At 39.3% G+C, this 15,208-nt stretch overlaps 1 protein-coding gene and 1 pseudogene across 2 annotated transcripts in view; one reads left to right on the forward strand and one right to left on the reverse strand.

The window, feature by feature from the left end:
* Positions 1 to 15,208, forward strand: part of LOC309617191 (uncharacterized protein) — a 661,226-nt gene that overhangs the window by 187,649 nt on the left and 458,369 nt on the right. The window lies entirely within an intron of this gene.
* LOC309617178 (ferritin light chain pseudogene) lies at positions 354 to 6,875 on the reverse strand (annotated as a pseudogene). Its single transcript has one exon. The product of its transcript is annotated as a ferritin light chain pseudogene (transcript).

Here is a 15,208-nt window from a genome sequence, read left to right on the forward strand (position 1 = left end):
TGCCTGCCAATGCAGGGGACATGGGTCCAGGAAGATCCCACATGCCACGGAGCAACTAAGCCCGTGTGCCACAACTACTGAGCCCGCGAGCCACAACTACTGAGCCCGCATGCCACAACTACTGAAGCTTGCGCGCCTGGAGTGCGTGCGCCGAAACAAGAGAAGCCACCGCAATGAGAAGCCCGCGCACTGCAATGAAGAGTAGCCCCCGCTCACCGCAACTAGAGAAAGCCCACGCGCAGCAGCAAGGACCCAGTGCAGCCAGAAATAAATAAATAAATTTATTAAAAAAAAAAAATCTTTCTGTGTCTCGATCCCCTGTCAGTGGCTGGCTACTCCCCCCCCACCACCGCCCCCCACTCTCATTTTCTCCTATAATGAGTTGTTCCAATGTGCTCGGCTACCCCTGAAGTAGAACCATATTTTAGGAATTCCCTTTGTCTCGGCAGAAACTGGGAGGGCACCGGTGGCAGAGGACAATTGGCATTTTCAAGTAAATAGCTGTGCCAATCACTGCGTTTGGTGTCTCATTTTCGGTATCCCATTTAATCCTAACCGTGACCGTGGTTGTGGGAATTCAAAGTTCAGGCTTCACCCTGACCAGTTAAATCAGAAACTTAGGGTGGGGTCTAGACATTGGTATTTTTGAAAAGTGCTCCAGGCCATTCTAATATGCAGGCAAAGTTTTAAATTACTGCCTTACACCAGGCTGCCTCTCAGAAAGTGTCTTTCGGAGACTTTTAGGAGCCATCAATATAAATGATGATGAGGATGAAAGTATACTTGGAGTGAGGCCATTGGTTGTGGTCATAACTTTGTTCTCAGGCAAGAACAAGTAGGTTCTTCAGGGAATAATCTAGTCAATCAAAAATACTCTTTGAGCCTTTTGCCCAAACGTAAGGGAACCTGGAGTGCTAACAGTGGTAATACCCGGGGGACATTTCACAAAGTAACGCAGGAAGGAAGTCTAGCATGAATAGCTTTCCCATATAACAAGGGAGAGTTTTCATGTAGCACACAGCCTAAGAGTTGTGTTCAAGGTGCCAAAACCTTAAGATCTGCACGTAAGATCCACCACTGCAGAGGATCACAATTCAATCCAGGAAGATATTGTGTGCATTTTGCAGATCCCACACTAAAAGGTTTAGCAATTCCCTTTATTGAGATTAACAGACAGATCTTCTTACAGGAAGTAATTGGTCTATAGTCTATTCCTTTGTATGTGAGACATGGACAATTTTGATATTGTTTCAGATTAATTTCCCTGAGCTACATGTACCTGAGGGTTCCACTAATTCTTTGGTGGGGGGAATTGGTACTAGAAATGTACAGCAGTGATGTTGGCTATTAGTTGTAGTTTGTCTGATGCATATTTGTTAACATAAATCCGATACTAAACTCTTTTAATGCTTTCCATATTGTGGATTCAGTCATTTCCTGTCATTATGTTATTAGTAAAGGAATCCCTCCAGGTTTGTAAAGATGGATAAGCTTAGCTGAATATGTGTCCAAGTTCTCTAACCCTCAATGGGAAAACTAGGCAAGCAGTGCCATTTCACAGAATATAGGAGAAATATATTCTTTTGGGGAGAGCACCTAAAATAAGTGTACCCCGATCTTGCACCCTTTAGGGTGGAAAAACTGGTGTGTTAAAAGTCCACAGTCAAATCACAGTACAATTAACTATAGACATACAAATACAAAAGTAGAGATACAAATGGATCCCAGAAAAATGTAAAAAAAAAAAATCCTGTATTTCTCCTTGGAATCATTTCAACTACACAATGCAATGATTAAGAGCACGGACACTGAAGCTAGGCTTCTAGGGTTTAAATCCCAGCTCTGCCACTTACTACCTGTGTGACCTTGGGCAAGTCGCTTAACTTCTCTGTGCCCCATATTCCTCTTCCTTGAAATGGAGATGACAATAGTACCTACAATCAGAAGGTTGCTGTGAGGATTAAATCTGTTAATATTTCTAACACATGTAGAACAGTGCCTGGCACATAATAAATGCTATATATGTGTTTGTTAAATATAAACAGATGAACTCCCACCAGCATTTCTCAAATTTCAATGTGCACATGAATCACATGGGGATTTTGTAGTAATGCAGACTCTGTAGGTCTGGGGTGCGGCCCAATATCCTGTATTTCTAACAAGCTCCCAGGTAACGCTGAGGCTGCTGGCTCATGGCCACGCTTTGGGTAGTGCGGGGTCTATGTGCTTCAGCTTGATGGGGGAGGGAAGGATTCAGGTGTGACTCACTCACTCTATTTAACTTGCTCTCCAACAGCTGTGGGTGGTTGAAGGTGAACTCTTGGAGTCAACCTCTTGCAGTTGCTACAAGAGGTTAAGCCCTTTAATGCTCACGCTTGTTACTCTAGGACCCAACCACTTTTAATCACCAATGACATTCAATCATTTGGCTTCACTTTGAATAAGAGAGTGGTGAGGGGTGGAGAGTCAAATACCACTAATGGAGCATCTTAGAGACCAGCCAGTGTCTCCCCTTGTGAATATGGGCCTCTCCATGGTAAGTTTCTTGGGAGTTACTATGCAAAAATGGTCCATCTCATCTCTGATTCGAGCCACCTCAGCAACTGCTCGTTTTGTGATCCTGCTTTGATAATTTCCAGGCCCATGGAAGAGACATGGGGGAGAGATGAGACCACCCCTCACACCACTGAGAAAAATGGTTCACTCCCTACAATCAAACTAACATTCTGGTTATTTGTTTTTTGAATGCATCTTCTACAGTTAGCTTAAATTTGCCATCCACCAATTAAGTTGATGTAAGTTTATTTCATTGCCTCTTGATACACTGCCATATTTAAAGCATCTGAAAATGGTTTCAGGAAAACTAGAGCCCAAAGCATAGAAAAGGCCCGATTTGTTGAGCTAAAAGAACTCAGGGTGAATCAGAGAACGATCTGTGCTGTGGTCGTGTTTATTGCGTCCTATTACAGCTGCCAGCTCAGCATTCAGGGGCTCTCCTGTCTATCCTTGGCCACCTGGGCCTCAGGTGGGTGACTGTGCCTACTTGGTAGGTGGTAAAGACAGACTGTGGACTTATGACTTGGCTGACCAACTGTACATGTTTAAGAAAGTGTTGCAAACTTACTAGAAAATTAACATATTTTTCAAAGTAAGCATGCCTAAAAAAAGGGAAGGAGAAATTACTTAAAGCAATCATAGATAACATTGAAAAATGAATCATTAGCAAAAACCAAATTTTTACAGAAAACAAATATTTCACCATGATATGGTACCTTTCATTGATGCCCACCCATTATTAATCACTGCTTAACTGCACCCTCATATTTTCTCAGGCTCTTGTATATGCTTTTTTTCCCCCGTATCTTCTTCTTTAAAAAATGTTAGCTCCTTACTTGTTTAATTGACATATAATTAATAGGCAGTGAAATGCACAGATCTTAAGATTACAGTTTAACGAGTTTTTGCAAATGCATGTTGCCACGTAACCCACATCTCTGTCAAGACACAGAACATTTCCATCGCCCCCAAAACATTCTACCTGCTCCTTCCAGACCATCCTTCCCCCACCCACTTCCTCCTGGCTCTCAGGAAAACATTGCTCTGATTTCTTTCAACAGATTAATTTTGCCTGTTCTAGAACTCCATATAAATCAGATTGTGCAGGATGTATTCTTTTGTAGCTGGCTTTTTTCAGCATCATGTCTTTGAGGCTCATTTGTGTTGTTGCATGTATCAGTAATTCATTCCTCTTTATTGCTGGGTAACTTCTGTTGTATGATTATAACTCCGTTTTTTATCCCCTCACCTGTTGAAGGACATTTGGGTCATTTCTAGTTTTTGGCTATTATGAACAAAGCTGATATGGATATTCTTATTCAGCTCTTATTGTGCACATTGTCATTTCTCTTGAGTAAATACAGGCAGACTTCATTTTATTGCACTCAGCTCTATTGTGCTTCGCAGGCACTGGGTTTTTTACCAATAGAAGGTTTGTGGCAGCCCTGCAGCAAGCAAGTCTGTTGGCGCCATTTTCCCAATAGCATCTGCTCACTTCATGTCTCTGTGTCACATTTTCGAAATTATTGCAACATTTTAAGCTTTTTCATTATTATTATATTTGCTATTGCACTCTGTGATCAGTGATCTTTGATGTTACTGTTGCAAAAAGATTATGCCTCACTGAAGGCTCAGATGATGATTAGCATTTTTTAGCAGTAAAGTATTTTAAAACTAAGGTATGTACCTTGCTTTTTTAGACATAGTGGTATTGCATACTTAATAGACCACAGTATAGTATAAACGTAACTTTTTTTTGGCTACTGCAAAAAAGTTTATTGTTTACGTTTGGTCCACCGCTTGGGAGAGGGCTCCAGGGTGGTTGAAAAGCTGCCTAGTGGCTGCAGAGAAAGACTTCAGGCAGAAGCCTTCACCAGGGGGATGCCAGAGGGGCTCCTCAAAGGCTGCTGGGCTCTGGAGGCTCCTGGTCGTGCTCGAGGGTGAGCCTTTGGGAAGAGATACTGGCGCAGCCCAGCCTAGGGACCAGGCAGCCCGCGGAGGTTGGTCATGTGGTCACTCATCTTCTTGATGAGTTTCACCTGCTCATCCAGGAAGCGGCTCTCCCGGAAGTCGCGGAGCTGGGGGTCTGCGCCGGCAGAACCCAGGGCACGCAGATCCAAAAGGGCCTGGTTCAGGTTCTTCTCCAGGACCATGGCGGCTTCCATAGCGTCCTGGGTTTTACCCCACTCATCCTGGGATGGCTTTTGCAGTCCTGGAAGAGGGCACGGCTGCTGCGCTGGTTTTGCATCTTCAAGAGACGCTCAGAAAAAAAAAAAAAACAAAAAAAAACGCTCAGAGCACTCCAGCTTCTCCTCGGCCAGTTCGCGGACAAAGTGGCCCACGCTTCCAGAGCCGCATTGTCGCGTTCGAAATAGAAGCCCAGAGAGAGGTAGGTGCGGGAGGCCGCAGATGCACATAGACCAGGTAGCGGATGGCAGCCTCCGCCTGGGTGAAATAATTCTGATGAATCTGGGAGCTCATGGTTGACGGGCAATTAGGAGCTAAGCTCAAAAAATGGTGTTGGCTGGTCCCGGAGGCTGAGAATAGCTGTAGAGGTTGGTTCTGAAGGTGACTACTGGAAAAAAGGTTGGAGGGTGGTCGGAAGTTGGAGGAGGAGGGTGTCCCTGGGTCTCTTCTGTCCAAACATTGTTGAAGCAAGAGACAGATCCGTGGACCACTGAGTGCACTGCCTTACCTGCGTCGGGAAACCAAAAATTTGTATGACTTGCTCTACTGAGATACGGGCTTTATGGTGGTGGTCTGGAACTGGACCCGCAATATCTCTGAGGTACGCCTGTAGGTAGAAGTGGAATTTCTGGGTCCTAGGGCAGGTGAATGCTTAACTTTATGGGGAACTGCTAGACGGATTTCCGAAGTGGCCATTTTGCCTTCCTGATGTTATTGTACCAGAGTCCTGTAGCTCCACATCCTTACCAGAATTTGATGTTGCCAGTTTTTAAATGTCAGCCATTATAGTGTGTGCGTAATTGTATATCATCTTTGTTTTAATTTGCATTTCCTTGATGACTGATGCTGTTGAGCCTTTTCTCCATGTGCTTATCGGACACTCGTGTATTTTTATAACAGATTTTTTTTTTTTGACCACGTGACATGTGGGATCAAACCCGTGCCCCCTGCATTGGGAGCACGGAGTCTTAACCACTAGACCACCAGGGAAGTCCCTCATGTGTATTCTTCAGTGAATTGCCTGTTCTAGACTTTTTACTCATTTCAAAAATTGGGTTGTCTTTTTATGATTGAGGTTTGAGAAGTTCTTTGTATATTTTAGATCCAGAGGCTTGTCAGATATATGTTTTGTGAATATATTTGTGAATTTTCACCTGATCTGTGCCTAGCGTAATAATGTCTTTTCATAAATTTTTAAAATTTTGAGAAAATCTAGTGTATCAGATTTTCCCCTTATGATGAATGCTTTTTCATTCCTGTCTGAGAAATCCATATCCACTTCAAAGTTGCAAAGATATTCTCATTTGGTTTCTTTTGGCAGTTTTATTGTTCTAAGCTTTTATACTGATATGTATGATCCATGTTGAATTAACTTTTGTGTATGGTGTAAGGCAAGAGTTACAGTTAATTTTTACCCCTTATAGATTTGCCCCAAGCGGTTTGTTGCAGTATTGTTTATTGAAAAAACCTGTGTTTTCCCTCATTGAATTGCTTAGGTTCCTTGACCCCAAATCAGTTGGTTATATAAGCATGGATCTTTCTGGACACTGTTCCACTGATTTATGTGTCTTCCATTACCAACACCACAGTGTCTTGATTACCATGGCTTCATAATAAGTCTTGAAATCTGTGAGTGTAAGTCCTTATCTTACTCTTTTTCAAGATTGTTTAGCTTTTCTACGTTCTCAAGATGTTTTTAAAATCATCCAATTCTAAAAATAAAAGTTAAGATTTTGTAAAATTAAGGTTTAAATACATTGAAATGCACAGGTCTTACAAACATATATACCCATGTAAGCCACACTTTTATCAGTACATTTCGATAACCCCAGAAAGCTCCATTGTGGCCTCTTGTCATTCTGAGTTCTCAGAAATCCTACTGTCCTGATTTCTATCATGTTTTGCCTTTTCTAGAACTTCTTGGAAAGGAAATAAAGCAATGTGTATGTTTGTGTGAAGACTTCTCTCTCAGCATAATACTTTTGCTTTGTCTATCAGTGGTTTGTTCATTTTTATTGCTGAGTATTATTCCACTGAATGAATACAACACAATTTGTTCATTCTTTCACCTCTTGATGAACACCTGGGCTGCTACCAGTTTTTGGCTATTGTGAATAAAGCTGCTATGATTAAGTTTTTTTTTTTTTTTTTTAAAGTACAAGCATATTTATTTATTTATTTATTTATTTTTATTTATGGCTGTGTTGGGTCTTCGTTTCTGTGCGAGGGCTTTCTCTATTTGCGGCAAGTGGGGGCCACTCTTCATCGCCGTGCACGGGCCTCTCACTATCGCGGCCTCTCTTGTTGCGGAGCACAGGCTCCAGACGCGCAGGCTCAGTAATTGTGGCTCACGGGCCTAGTTGCTCCGCGGCATGTGGGATCTTCCCAGACCGGGGCTCGAACCCGTGTCCCCTGCATTGGCAGGCAGATTCTCAACCACTGCGCCACCATGGAAGCCCTATGATTAAGTTTTGTAAAAGACTTTTTGTGGATAGGTGTTTTCATTTTTCTTAGGTAAATACCTTAGAATGAAATTGCTGGCTGTGGACTAAATATATGTTTAATACTTTAAGAAACTGCCATATTTATTGCGTGGGTTGTTTTTTATTGTAGAAGATACAGAGAGAGAGATAGATAACATATATCTCTATATACCCTTTGTCAGATTTTATGAATATTTTCAGTTTACAGCCTGCTTAATCATTTAAAAATGTGTTTTTGATAAGCAAAAATCTTTTTTAAAATAGCATTTTGATAAAGTTCAACTTCTCAGTTTTCTAATGGTTACTGAATTCTATACCCTATCTACAAAAGTTTATCTAGCCCAAGTTCACAAAAATATGTTCCTCGTTTTCCTCTAGACATCTTATAGTTTTTGCTTTTATGTTTAGGTCTATGTATCCTGTGACACTGATAAATTCACTTAGTTCTATAAGTTTTTGTTTTGGATTCCTTAGGATTTTCTATGTACACTGCTGTGTAGTCTGCAAATAAAAGTAGTTTCACTTTAAATTCCTTTTATATGCCTTTCATTTCTTTTTCTTACTATACTGCCTAGAACCTCTATGCAACACTGTACTAGAATTGGTGAGAGTGGACATTCCAGCCTTTTTCCTGATCTAAGTGAGAAAGCATTTAATATAATGTTAATTGTAAGCTTCTCATAGATAATATTAGGTTTAAGTAGATTTCCTCTGTTTCTAGTTTGAGAGGTTTTTTTCTTCTCTAAATTGTCAAAAGATTTTTCAGCACCTGTTGAGATTATTATACCTCTCCCCCACCCACCTTATTCTATTAATGTGACAAATTATGTTAGTTGGTATTTGAATGTTAACCAACCTTGCATTCCTGTGATAAATCTCACTTGGTCATGTTGTGTTGTATTTTGTAATATTTTGTGCGGTTTGATTTGCTAATATTGTGTTAAGGATTTTTCATAAAATGTTCATGAGGCATTTTAGCCTGCAGTTTTTTTTTCTTGGATGTTTTTATCTGGTTGTGACATTAGGTTTATGCTAGTCTCTTACAGTGAGGCTGAAATTGTGTTCCCCTCCTCCAGGTTTATAAAGTGGTTGTTTAGGATTGGCATTATATCTTCCTTAAATGTCTGATAAAACCACCAGGACAGCCATCTAGATCTGGAGTTTTCTTTGTGGGAAGATATTTAATTACAAATTCACTTTCTTTAATAGATATATGGTGATTTAGATTTTCTACTTCTTGAGTCAATATTGGTAATTTGTGTGTTCCAAGGAATTTATCCAGTTAGCCTGAGTTTTCAAATTATGAGAATGAAGTTAATAATGTTTTGTCATTATCATTTTAATGTATGTGGAATCTGTAGAGATATGTTCTCTTTCATTTCTGGTATTGATTATTTGTGTTTCACTCTATTTCATCAGTCTAGCTGGAGTTTTATCAATTTTATTAAATTTCTCAAAGAACCCACTTTTGTTGCCATTTTTCCCTGACGTTTTGATTATTTCCTTTTATATCATTTGCCATTCTTTATTATTTTTTCTTCTTCATACTTTGAGTTTAATTTCCTCATTTAAAAATCTTTTTAGGTTGAAGCTTAGGTAATGTTTATTTTTCTCTTCTAATATAAATCTTTAGACCTGTAAGTTTACTTCTAAGCACTGTGTTAGCTGCATCCCACAAATTTTGGTACATTGTGTTTTTAATTTTTCTAGTTTAAAATATTGTCTAATTACCTTTACAATTTCACCTTTGACTTATGGGTTATTTAGAAGTGGAATGCTTAATTTCCAACATTTGTGGATTTTCCTGGAATCTTGTTATTAATTTCTAACTCAACTTCATTTTGTCAGAAAACAAACTCTGTAGGATTTGAATTGTTTTAAGTTTGAGACTTGTTTTATGGCCCACAATAGGGTCTATTTTGGTGACTATTCCATGTGCGCTTGGATAGACTATGAATTAGATTGAGTTGATTGTAGTGTTGTTCACATTTTGTATGTTCTTGATTTTTTTGTTTACTTCTTGCTATAGACTGAATGTTTGTGTCCCCCCAGATTCATATGTTGAAATTATCTCAGTACGATGGTCTTAGGAGGTGGGGCCTTTGATAGGTAATTAGCTCATGAGGATGGAGCCCTCATGAATGAGATTAGTGCCCTTATAAAAGAGACCTCAGAGACTCCCTTGCCCCTGCCACCATGTGAAGACATGGCAAGAAGACAGATGACGATGAACCAGGAAATGAGTCCTCACCAGACACCAAATCCGTTGGTGCCTTCATCTTGAACTTCCCAGCCTCTAGAACTGTAAGAAATTTCTGTTGTTTATAAGTCACCCAGTTTATGGTATTCTGTTCTAGCAGCCCAAATGGGCTAAGGTACTTTGTCTATCCAGAACTAAGTACAGTTGACAGGTTTGAACTACCACTGGTACACAGATATTTTTCAATAGTATAATAATAAATACTACTGTACTACATGGTACATGGTTGACTGAATCCACGGATGCAGAGGAACCTAGGAAATGGAGGGCCAACTATAAGTTATCCTTGGATTAACCCCCATGTTGTTCAAGGGTCAACTGCATTGAAGTCTGCAACTCTAATTGTAAATTTATCATTTCTCCCATTCTGTCAATTTTTGCTTCAGTTACAGACAATTATGATTGTTATATCTTCTTCATGAATTGACATATTTGCCCTTATTAAATGTTTCTCTTTATATCTGGTAATACTTACCTTGAAATCTATATTATCTAATATTAGTGTAGTTATTCCAGCTTTTAATCAGTGTGTCTTCATCTTTTGACTTCTAACCTGTTTGAACACTTCTATACATGATATAGTTAGTGCCTGATATTTAAAAAAAATCCAATCTAATGAGTGTTGTCTTTTAGCTGGAGTGTTTAGTTCTTTTACATTTAATTAAATTATGTGTTTGGGTTTATATTTATCATATTTTTAATTTTCTTGCTTCCTTGTGGGTTAATTGAACATATTCTAGTAATTATATCTCCTTGATTGGCTTAGTAGCTATAACTCTGTGTCCTATATTTTTAGTGGTTACTCTGGGTTTTACAATATACACCCTTAACTTATAACAGTATACTTTTAATATTTTACTACCTCACATTTAATGTAAGAACCATACAGCAGTATAATGCTATTTTCTCATTATTTTGTGCTATTGTAGTCTCACATTTTACTTCTACACCTTATAAACCCAAAATACATTGTTACTATTTTGATTTAAATAATCTTTTTAAAAAATCAAGAAATGAGAGGAAAAATATTTAATATTTTCTATTTGTGGTGCTCTTCATTTCTTTGTGTAAATATAAATTTCCATTTGGTATCATTTTCCTTCTTCCTGAATAACTCCCTTCCACATTTCTCATAGTATAGATTTTCTAGCTATGGATTTTTCCAGTTTTTTCTATTTTATAATTTTTTATTTTACCGTAATTTTTAAGGGTATTTTGCTCTGGATATAGAATTTTCATTGACAATGTTTTTATTTCAGCCCCTTAAAGACATTGTTCTATTTTCTCTGTTGCATTATTTCTGGTGAAAAGTCAGTGGAAACTATTATTTTTTCTCCTGTATGTTATGTGTCTCTTCTATGGCTGCTTTTAAGAATTTTATCTTTGGTTTATCACAATTTGATTATCATAAGTCTTAGTGTTTTTTTTTCTTTGCTTATAATTCTTGGGGGTTGACCTTCTTCAATCTATGAGTTAATATTTGTCATCAAATTTGGAAAATTTCCAGCTGCTAGTTCTTCAAATATTTTCTCTACCCCAATCTCTCTCCTCTCCTTTGGGACTCTAACTTCAAGTGTATTACACTACTTTATATGGTCTCCAGGTTGAGACTCTGTTCTTTTATTTAGCCTTTTCATCTCTTTGTACTTCATTTCAGATACTTTGTATTGCTTCATGTATAAGTTTACTGATCTCTGCTTCTGCAGGGTTATGATCTGCTACTTACTTCATTCAGTGGATTTAAACAATTTCAGATACTGTATTTTTCAGTTTTAGAATTTGCATTTTTTAAAAAAAAATAATGTTTTATTTTTTAGAGCAGTTTTAGGTTTATAGAAAAATTATGCAGAAAATACAGAGTTCTCATATACTACCCCCCACCCCCAAGTACAAAGTTTCCTCTATTAACACCTTGCATTAGTGTAACATTGTTACAATTGATAAATCAGTATTGACACATTATTATTAACTAAGTTCACAGTTTACATTAGGATTCATTCTTTGTGTTGCCAGGTCCTATAGGTTTTGATGAATGTAGAATGGCATGCATCTACCATTATGGTATCATACAGAATAGTTTCACCACCCTAAAATCCCTCGTGCCCCACCTATTATCCCTTCCTTCAGATCTTCCTCCAAACCCCTGCCAACCACTGTCTCCATAGTTTTACCTCTTCCAGAATGTAATATAGTTGGAATCATAATATGTAGCCTTTTCAGACTAGTTTCTTTCACTTAGCAATGTGCATTTAACATTTCTCCATGTTATTTTGTGGCTTGATAGCTGATTTTATTCTTACTACTGAATGATATTCCATTGTATGCTGTTTGGTTATTCGTCCAGCTGTTGAAGGACATCTTGGTTGCTTCCAAGCTTTGGCAATTATGAATAAAGCTTCTATAAACATTCATGTACAGGTTTTGGTTTAGACATAAGTTTTCAACTCATTTGGGTAAATACCAAAGAAAATGATAGCTGGATCATATGGAAAGCCTATGTTTAGCTTTGTAAAAAAGCCACCCAACTGTTTTCCAAAGTGGCCGTACTATTCTGCATTCCCACCAGCAACAAGTGAGAGTTCCTGCTGCTCCACATCCTCATCAGCATTTCTTATTGTTAGTGTTTTGGATTTTAGCCATCCTAATAGGTGTGTAGTGTGGTTTTTTTTTTTTGTTTGTTTTAAATAGCTTTCATTACTCAACTGAGATTTTGTATTTGTTCTTATATTCTGGTTTTCTTTAAGTCCTTGAATTTAAGAGCTACTTAAAAATTTTTTCCATGCTAATTCTATCCTCTCTGTCTTTTTTGACTTTGTTTCTGTTGACTGATTTTTCTTCTGTGCATCTCATTTTCTGCTTCTTTGCATGTCTAGATTTTTTTTTATTGTATGCTCTACTTTAGGGATGCTAAGTTCTTGGATGTCTGGATTTTGACGTCTGTTTCACAGTGGTATGTTTTTCCAGCAGAAAGTGAATTGACTTGAGGAGCTCTTAACTCACTCAAGGCTTTAAAAAAAAGCCTTAGGTGGGTCTAGGGCTAGACTGACCGTATTTCTAAAGTGTGGCCCTTTTAGTCTGTCTACTGAATGCCCATGGAGTTGAACAAAGTCTCTCCACCCTCACTGGTTGGAACTCTTGGCCCTGTGTGACTATGGGGGGCGGTCAGCTCAGAGTTTTTCAGAAGTTCTTTTCTCCGGTTAGTAGTTCATTTCTTGGCCTCCTGGGGTCTTGCCCTGTGCATTCAGAGCTTAGTATTTGGCCAAAGACTCAAGAGGACTCTTATGCAAGTTTTTGGAGTTTCTCTCCTTCGATAACTTATGTCCAGTACCTGACCTAAAACTTCCAGCGATCTCAGTCACCTTCAACTCTTTGTCGTCTCACCCCAGTGAGGTATCATGTTCTCCTTCAATTCCCTCTCCCGGTCCCATGCCTCTACCCTGTGCCCTAATGCATCACCCAGGCAGAAGATAGTCGGGGCCACCATGGGCCTCACCTCACTTGTTTCCCTTCCCTCAAGCCTAGCAGTCATGTACTGCCTGTCACCCACATCTGAAATCAGTTATTTAATGTGTCCTATCCAGTTTTCTAGTTATTTACAATAGAAGCAAAATCTGGTGTCAGTTATCCCTTCATGGCTAGAAAGCAAACATCCCACTCATTCTTTATGTGTAGGATTTAATATTCTTTCCATGACTTCTGTGTTTCACAGCATCAATCTTATCTGGCATCTGAGGCGCTTGCTTTTTTCCCTTTCTAGAAGACAAGTCTAATAGTATCTTGGTACTTACTAATGCTTTAGTTTGAACATGTAAACTAGCATTTGTTAAGTAGCATTAACTAGCACATACCCAGGGCTCTCTGGGATTTTTATCCCACAGTGTGGAGTAGGCATTACCATTATCCCACTGTTCCAGGTGAGGGAAGGGAGGCTGAGATTGAAGAGATTTGCCTAACACCTCTCAGCTGGTACATGATCATTTTCTGACTCTAAAGCTCTGTACTCGTAGATTTTACTCTAGTTTCTACTGTACTGGTATGTTTTCAAACCGACTTCTCAGATCCTCAGGGCTCTAAGAGTTGGAGGGAGGTTGAGTGGATAGAGACATGTCCCATCCCCACTCCACTTCACCTCCCCACTTGCTGTTTGCCCTACAGCACATAAACTTTTAACTGTTTAATTTATTAGAGTCCCCTGCAAAATATCTTAAAAATTTTTTTATATTTATTTTTTAATTGAAATATAGTAGATTTACAGTGTTGTGCGAATCTCTGCTGTACAGCAGAGTGACTCAGTTATACACGGATATTCTTTTTTTTTGTATTCTTTTCTATTATGGTTTATCACAGGATATTGAATATAGTTCCCTGTGCTATATAGCAGGACCTTGTTGTTTATCCATCCTGTATATAACAGTTTACCTCTCCATGCAAAATATCTTAAAAGAATTTCAGCAGCAAATCAAACAAACACATCTGTGGGAAACTATTGTGCCACACTGGGTATTAACTTGCCCTTTAAAAAAAGTGGTTTCCTCTATGATGAGGAAGAAACTGCTAAGGAAGTGAGTAAAAGAAAATCCCCTTTGTAGCTTTCTGCTTCCCTTTGTGTAATGTTACAGGGAGTGTTATGGGTTCTTCAGTTTGAATCCTGGCTCTGCTGCACGCAGAGCTGTAAGATTGTCCTTAGTTTATTCAAGCATCCATGGCCTCAGCTACACAGTCTGCACAGTTAGGAAAAGAATACTTTCCTCAGTGTGTTGTTTGTTTTCAATAAACAGATCTGAAAAGCCCGGCCCTGCGTGGTTGGCAGGCTCTAAGGCGGCCCCCAGTTATCGCTACCTTCTGCTGTTTGTGCCCTTCTGTGATTCCCTCTTCTTGAATAGGGGCCAGACTTAGTGATCTGCTTCTAATGAAAAGAATATGGCAAAGGTGATGGGATGTCATTTCCAAGGTTAGGTGACAAAAAATTGTGCCCTCCATCTCGGGAACCCCATTGTGCTCTCTCCCTCGCTGGCTCTGATGGAGGCCACCTGCCGTGTTATGAGCTGTCCTATGAAGAGGGCCATGTGGCAAGAAACTGATGTCTCTAGCAGACAGCCGGTGAGTACCAGAGGCCTGCCAGCAGCCATGGTAGTGAACTTGGAACCAGCTCTTTCCCCAGTGGAACCTTATAATGATGGCAGCCTCTGCTGATACCTGGATTGCAGACTGTGGTGGGCCCTGAGCCGGAGGCACCCAGCAAAGCCACGCCTGGCCTTCAGAAACTGTGAAAAATAAATGTGATTAAGCTGCTAAATTTCAGGATGATTTGTCATTAGCGATAGGTAACAAATACAGTGTCTGGCACAAAGCTGATGCTCTGTTAATAATCCTTTACTCTCTCCCTGGCTTTCTTCCTCTTGTATCCCAGGGGAATGGTGACCTTTGTGGTGGCCTGACTCTGCTCATCTGCAGTGATGGCGCTCACACTGGACTCTGACCTAATTAGAAGCAGAATTCCCCAAAGCAAGCTCTCCCTATTCTCTCTTGTTTTTTTGGATTAATATTTCATTTGGGTGTGGTGAGAGGTGAAATTTACATCCTAATTGTTTCCAGAGCCAAGAGTTCTAATGCACAGAGTTCTGATGCACTGCAAACACTTGGAGTTACAGACAGAAATCGTGGTTCATGTTTGTAGCATCCCTTTTACAAACACTCCAGCTGTACTAGGGCTTTAAAACAA

The sequence above is a fragment of the Balaenoptera borealis genome (genome assembly GCF_965194805.1).
Source record: "Balaenoptera borealis genome assembly, chromosome: 19".
NCBI lineage: Eukaryota > Metazoa > Chordata > Mammalia > Artiodactyla > Balaenopteridae > Balaenoptera > Balaenoptera borealis.